Source organism: Diadema setosum, chromosome 20 (genome assembly GCF_964275005.1).
Source record: "Diadema setosum chromosome 20, eeDiaSeto1, whole genome shotgun sequence".
NCBI lineage: Eukaryota > Metazoa > Echinodermata > Echinoidea > Diadematoida > Diadematidae > Diadema > Diadema setosum.
This window is the reverse complement of record NC_092704.1, coordinates 15,001,717-15,008,764: the sequence shown is the minus strand read 5'-3', so window position 1 is coordinate 15,008,764 and position 7,048 is coordinate 15,001,717.

Below are 7,048 nucleotides of genomic sequence, written 5' to 3'. Positions count from 1 at the left end.
ACCGAGTCAACGGTACGGTACAGGTACACACGTCGGGTGTAACACGTTGCATGCACAACACATGGAAACCGATCAGAGTATGGAAAGCCACTTGATACAACATAACTATAATTATAATCATAATGGCGTACGATGAAAAGTTTCCTAATGAAAAATCAAGTCAAATTCATCAAACAGTCCTTCAAAAGTAATATCGAAGGATTCAAAATATATTCAAATATTATTGGGGGAAAAATTATGACTAGAAAAAAACAGCAGCTTGTCGAAAAAACGCGTTTAAGTATTAATTATTGTTAATTATTATTTTAATTATTATTAATTATTGGCAATCCGACATAGGTTCTCCATGAACTTGAACTTTTTATGTTAGATAGGACGTAAATATTGTTAGGGTTTAACACTAACCTTTGCATGGTAACAGTTGGGGCCTAACGTTACAGGTAATGGTATTAAATTGTGTGAGGCGAAAAGTCAGTCTTGATCTGAACCCAGCAGTATTAGGTCTATAAAAAGTTGCTACAATAGCAATTCTTGCTGGAATTGCAGTTGTCATGGTAACGACAAGAATCCAGCTTCCTGATTGGCTGTTATAAGTGTTACTATGGGAAGTTGCCATTCCAGCAACATTTGCTATCATAACATCTTTTATTTTTGCCATGAAACAGGACCATGTTCCTGTAATAGGCTGTAGTAGGCCTACCCTATAGTGTAGGGTCTACTGGTAGCTAGTAGTCTTGCCACAAAACTTTTCTAGATACTGTACGAGCTGAAATTTTCGCGTACAGATATTTTCGCGAATTGCTACTTGGAGGACATTTTCGCGTGTTGTTAATTTCGCGGTTGCGAGGGTCTAACTGAACTTAGTTATTTGCGCGTGGTTATTTTCGCGTCTTGTTATTTTTGCGGTTCAAAGGCGATTCGCGAAATTCGCGAAAATAAAACCACCGCGAAAATTTCAGCTCGTACAGTAATTGTCAGTGAGACATTATGTTCAGTGTGCATTCGTGGTTCTGTAATTTTATCTTGACCTCAGGCTCTTGGATCATTTCAACCTCCATGACAAGTTGACAAGTTCCAATACAGGTATGATCTCACATCCTTTTGGGCTTCCTCATGAAGTGACCTAATTAACAATCATAATTATGCCTTTCAAGAATGTAAAGAGTGAGTGATTGAGTAGATTGTGGCACTAGAGATTAGAGGACCTACTCGGTTGTACTACACAGGACTTTGAAGTTCTCCATCTAATACTGTAGCTTAGTATGTTTATGTAGTAGACTAGACAAAATCTGATTGTATCTTGTACAAAAAGCAAATCTGCTATCTATAAGGCCAGTAAGCAGGCCCAGTGACTGGCAGTTTTCCTTAATAAGTAGATTCAAGGTATAAATACGAGATCTATTATGACATCTTTTTTAATGACCACAAAGGTTCTAACATCTGGATGGATTTCAAACTATAAAAAAAAAAGAAAGATGTCTGCTTGGTTACGGCTGGATGATATCAACCTATGATAGTATGACTCTACTATGAGTGTCGGCTACATAGTTTCCATTTTCTCTTTTCTTTTCTTTTTTAGGGGGGGGGGGGGCTGTTATGGTTGCAGATCATGCTTAGTTGCAATTGATTAAGTAGCCCTATGTTCTTTTTTCAATATTTCAATGTTATGTCTATATTTTTGACATTAAATATTATTAGTATATCTCTGGAACACATATATTATATATAGTCATTGTAATCATCTAAACAGAAATTTTGAGAAAAATGATCAATATTCTGTACTCGCAAGAGTGTTGGAAAATGCAAAGGGGCTGTAAGTTGTAAACAATAGGCCTACTTAATCTATAAACCTAGTTAGATTCCTATCAAATTCCTTATAACAGTGTCATGCAGCTGTGGTTATCTTTCTTTTCCTGATCACTGCTAGTCTGATCTCTTTAATTTTAAAACACCAAGGATCTCGTGGGTCCTGCATTCAAACAGGCTATTTTTTTTTTTTTTTTTCAGTGGGCCCTACCACATTTCTTTTTATTCCATTGCTACTCCAATGTGTCATTATCCATTATATATATACTCAATAAGAATATTAATTTTTTTTGGTATGGTATTTTGAAGTTTTTCCATTTGAGAAGAGTATGAAAACAGATGAAATGGAATGACTTGGATTTAGCTGCTAAAGAACACAGTCATTGGTGGTGAGATCATCGTGTGATTTGACAGAAAAACAGGGAATCTAATAGCATGCCTTAATTCAAATAAAACAAGATGGCCATAAAGCTGTAATGAGAGCAACATACAGTGTGTAATGAACAGCACTTGACTGCACATTTGGAGTTTGAGAGCTGGATAGAATGGCAGAGAGGAGAGTAGATGGAAAGCTGGAGAACCTTACCATTCCTTGGCAGGGAGCTGTGGATGATGTTGGTCTATGACCATTAGGACGTTGACCTGCCCACTGGCGATGTTGGTCCCATGCTAAGAGTGTGGGTTTTTGGCAATTGTTATTCGCCCTGTTCAAAAACAGCTCACATGGTGCGTGCCATGCTGACTTCTGTGACAAGTTTTCTGAAGACATGCAGGCATGAAAATTTCATCTCCACCTCCCCTCTCCCCTCCAGTTCTTTTGTTATTGTCGGATTGACGTGGTACCCCTTCATCCCTTTGGTGTGACTGGACTAAATTTGGATGTTGCAAATAGTCGGCACTGTGAAGAAAAGTGCTTCGAGCGTGCTCCCAAAATGTCACCGATTTGCATTCCAGAGTGTGTTAAGCTGTCTAGCAGAAAAGAGGATTCCTATATAAAGTGATGCCTATGGAGAGCTGTGATACTGATAAATTTTGATGGGTCTGGATTGCGAATACATCAAACTGTTGAAACTGGTTGGTTTGGTGTACAGTGTGTATGTTCTATACAAACTCTTTGAGTGTATTATGTGCTGTTCTTCTGTATAAAGTAGCTTTAAATCTGTAGGGCAATAACCTCATATGGTATGTGAGGGTGGAGTCATTTTTGAAATATTATGGGTAGGTGGAAATTTCCATGATGCAAAACTTACAATTTTATGAAAGGAATTTTATGTGCGAGACAGCTTAATGTGGGCAATAATTTTTGGACCTTAAATACCTGTGGCATCTCTATCAATTACCGGTATGTAAATAGCCATCCTTTGTACCTAGGTGACTTTTTTTTTAATATAGTTTACCTGTGATTTGATTGGTTGTTGTCTTTTTTAACCTCGTCATAGCAGACTGTGGAATGTGCTCTTCCAGTGTCAATATCCGGTATTTCAGAATGTCAACACACCAGCCAGCCCCAATTCTGTGTACTTGTGTCATAATAGAGATTGATATCTCTGTACAAATATGCTTTTAGTGAGTGACAGGGTTTTGAGATAGGCAAGCTCAGGTACTTTAGGATGATGGAGCTTGGACCATGGCACATTTGATTAAATGGATATAATATTTGCCAAGTGGGTATAACGAATTTCTTCTTTTTCTTCCCCCTTCCCTTTTGGATGATAATATGCACATTAGTATAACCTCTTGTCTTCAAACTATTTCAAGATGAAATCAAGCAAATAAAGTATGATTAATGATTTGGTGTACTTCATTGATTTTATGTAGCATAGATAAAATTGCACAGAGCAGGCCTGAAGGGTTTGTTTGCACAGCTAAAATAGGGTAAACTAACAAGTATTTGGTATTTCAACAACCATGTACTCTTTCCAATACAGGAATATATGGGGCGTTGTATCAGGAATGAGGCTTTTCTAGTGAGCATGTCATAGACATGTAATCCTGTGTTTTTTTAACTGAAATGTAGTTCTAGAAGGATTAAAAAAAAATGTTACCATAATGCTTGCTTCCGTGAGATAATAGGAAAGTAAAGAGAAGACTATAAAAGTTGATAAATGTTTATTCCTAATACTCTTTATTTCTAATACTAATACTGTACACACACTCCAAGAGAACATTATAACAATAATATCTAATATGCTACATGAGAAGACATAGCTAACCGACAACTTACAGTTCATGAAGAGAAGAAAAAAAAGAAGAACAAAGATAAGAGAAAGAGAAAGAGGGAGGGGAAAAAATAACTGTAGCAGATCATGCATTTCATGTCATATGAAATCTAGACAGCTTGATGAATAGAACAGATCAGGCGTTTACCCTGAGCTCTTCAATGATTAGACTGACAACTAATTTCAACACCTTGGAGGAGGGTATAGGAGTTATAAGGTTAATTATTCATGAAAACATTCATGAATCATAAAATAACAACACCTAGTTGTATGGGCAAATGCAATAAAGGAGTTTACTAGTGCTGTCAAATCTCAAGAGGTTTATGACCATGATGACTTATGATCTAGACCGATTCTACCTTTCAGTTTTATTTCTGTACTATTTTTTTCAAGTCCTGTTTTGTGCATTCAGACTTGTTGCAAGACTGGACAAACAGCTTGGTAAATTGGAGCAAGCTCTGCATTAACATAAATACCTTAGTGAGAAAGAAAGAGTTATGCCAAAAATGCACAAGCTGTGAATAGGATTTCTTGATCATTACAACTGGTAGTGGGTAAAGAAAACAAAATGAACAAAAAAGAAAAAGAACCTAGGTGCTCTAGCGCCATCTGGTGGCCTCTTCCAAACAGTCCATATGGCATTGGCGAGTGTCTGAAAGATGGTGTGTTTGAAGGGAGTGCTGGCATTGATAATGTGACTTTGAATGAATGAAATGAAGTTGATAGAAGCAGTTCACTATCAAGGAGGGTTACACACATTTGAATGTAGTGTGGCACTGTTCAGGACAGAGTGAATATCATGTTAGAGTAGACTACATGCATTTTCATGTAGATTTCCATTACATTTGCTCCTGCAACAATTGCTCCCATGAAATATCTGCATGCTAAGCCAATAAACAAATTCTACCCACAAACATAACCCTAACCCTAATCCTAATTCTGACATCAAACTAAACCTAAAATCCTATCACAGCCCTAACCCTAACCTTAAGTCCTTGGAGTAAATAAGACTAGAGCAATTGTCCCAGGAGAAAATGTTGTGCCCCCTGCACATAGTGTACAACTGTTCAGAACAGAGCAAACATGTTAGAATAGGCATTTTTTGTGTGTTTGTGTTTGTGTGTGTGGTGTGTGTGTAAATTGTGGCTTTTTAACTATCATGTCTAACTAAGATATTCTTAAGTTTTTGAGAAGAAACAATTACACCAATATTTCATGATGCTTTAAGCACTTTTTTTTTCTAGTACTGATTCGATTTTTCCCCCTTCAAATTGATGAATTCTTGCATCCAGGTTTTGTTTTGTTTTGTGGTTGTTTTCTTTTTTTGCAACTGATTGACAAATTGCCCTACATTGATTTAAATGTAGGGCAGTTTGTCAATCAGTTGCAAGATTTTTATTTTTTTCCCCAAAGTATCTCTTTGTCTGTGTTAGTCTATGTGTGGTGTCAGCATTTAATGCCAGAATTAGTTTATGGTTTGGAACAAGAGACAATCCAACAAAAAGTGCAAGCAAAAAGTCTAGATGTTTATTTCTTTGCTGTAAATTCATTGGTTGTACAAATGCTTTCTTAAAGGGACTGTACAGTACTGGTTGAGGTAGGGATTCATGTTTTGAACATTCCTAAGTGAGGTAATGAAAAGCCTCTTATGAAATATAAAAGAGCATGTAATTTTAAGAAGGGTTCAATGTTTATTTGATGAAAATTGTTTTTCAAATGGCTGAGATATCAAAAAAAAGTGCTATAAATAATAAAAGGCGACATGCCACAACTTTATTAGGATCTCTTTGTTTCACCTTGTCTTTGGATATCTCAGCCATTTCAAAACCGATTTTCATCGAATAAACTTTTGATACCCCTTAGAACTGCATGCTCTTTGACATCTTATAGAATGGTTTCTGAATATCTCGCAAAACGTTAAAAGCTAAATCTTCACTTCGACCAGAACTGTACACACCCTTTAACTCTTTATGTGCCACGTTTGCACGCATGACTCAAGTCAAGTCAAGTCAAGTTGACTCTGTGCCAACTTCGCATATTCTGCTCAAACGCACAGACCCGCCCAATAGGATCGATAAATCACCAAATACTGCAGTACAATGAAAGCGTTTCTCGCGATTCCATTCCTGTACACATGTAGCTTGCATTTTATGTGGTGATTGACTATCAAGGGGTGTTCCTTACTGGAATTGTCAGTGCATCTTAAGTTTCTGTCAATGTTTTGTGTGCAAAAAGTCATGCCTCATATACAGTAATTGTAGCTATTGGTAATTTGAAAGAAAAACAATCATAGACTTGTCGTACAATTTACATTGAAGCAAAGCTTGACATTTTCTGTACAACTTTGCTCATTATGTGCCTAGGGTTACAGAAATTTCTAAAAGTTACATAGATTTTTAAAACAGAATGTTTTCCCAAGTCATAACTATGTTGCTGTCTCAGAATAATGTGGCACACAGGGGATTTATACCATGGCACATACAGAGTGAGCAGTGATTGAAAAAATGTTGAGTTATCACATTAAAATGTTGAGTTATCACTTTTGATGCATCAGGTCAGTTGTATTATAAAACATTCTGTAATAAAAACATTTCGTAATAAAGCCTAAAATATAAGGAGATAGCACTATTTTTTTCAATAAACCCTAATTGTAGACGGTTTATTCTAGAAACAATTTTATTATAACTATTGTTCACATTTTGTATATAACAATACTCTACATTGATTATACTGATTTAAGTGGAATCTATACAATAGACCAGCTAAAACTTAGTCTGGAAAGAAATAGTAAAATACAACAAGCACAAAGGTGAAAATTTTTTCAAAATCAAATTAAAAATAAGGAAATGATGGCATTTTAATGATTCCCTAATTCTTGCAGAACAGTTCTTGAACTGTTGCTATGAATATGTTAATAGTGAGCTGATGATGTCATCACCAATGAGAGTGTAAAATATAATGTTATTCCTGTCAGTCCAGTCAGATATATCAGGATTTGAAACTGGGGCATAATCATGTTTGAA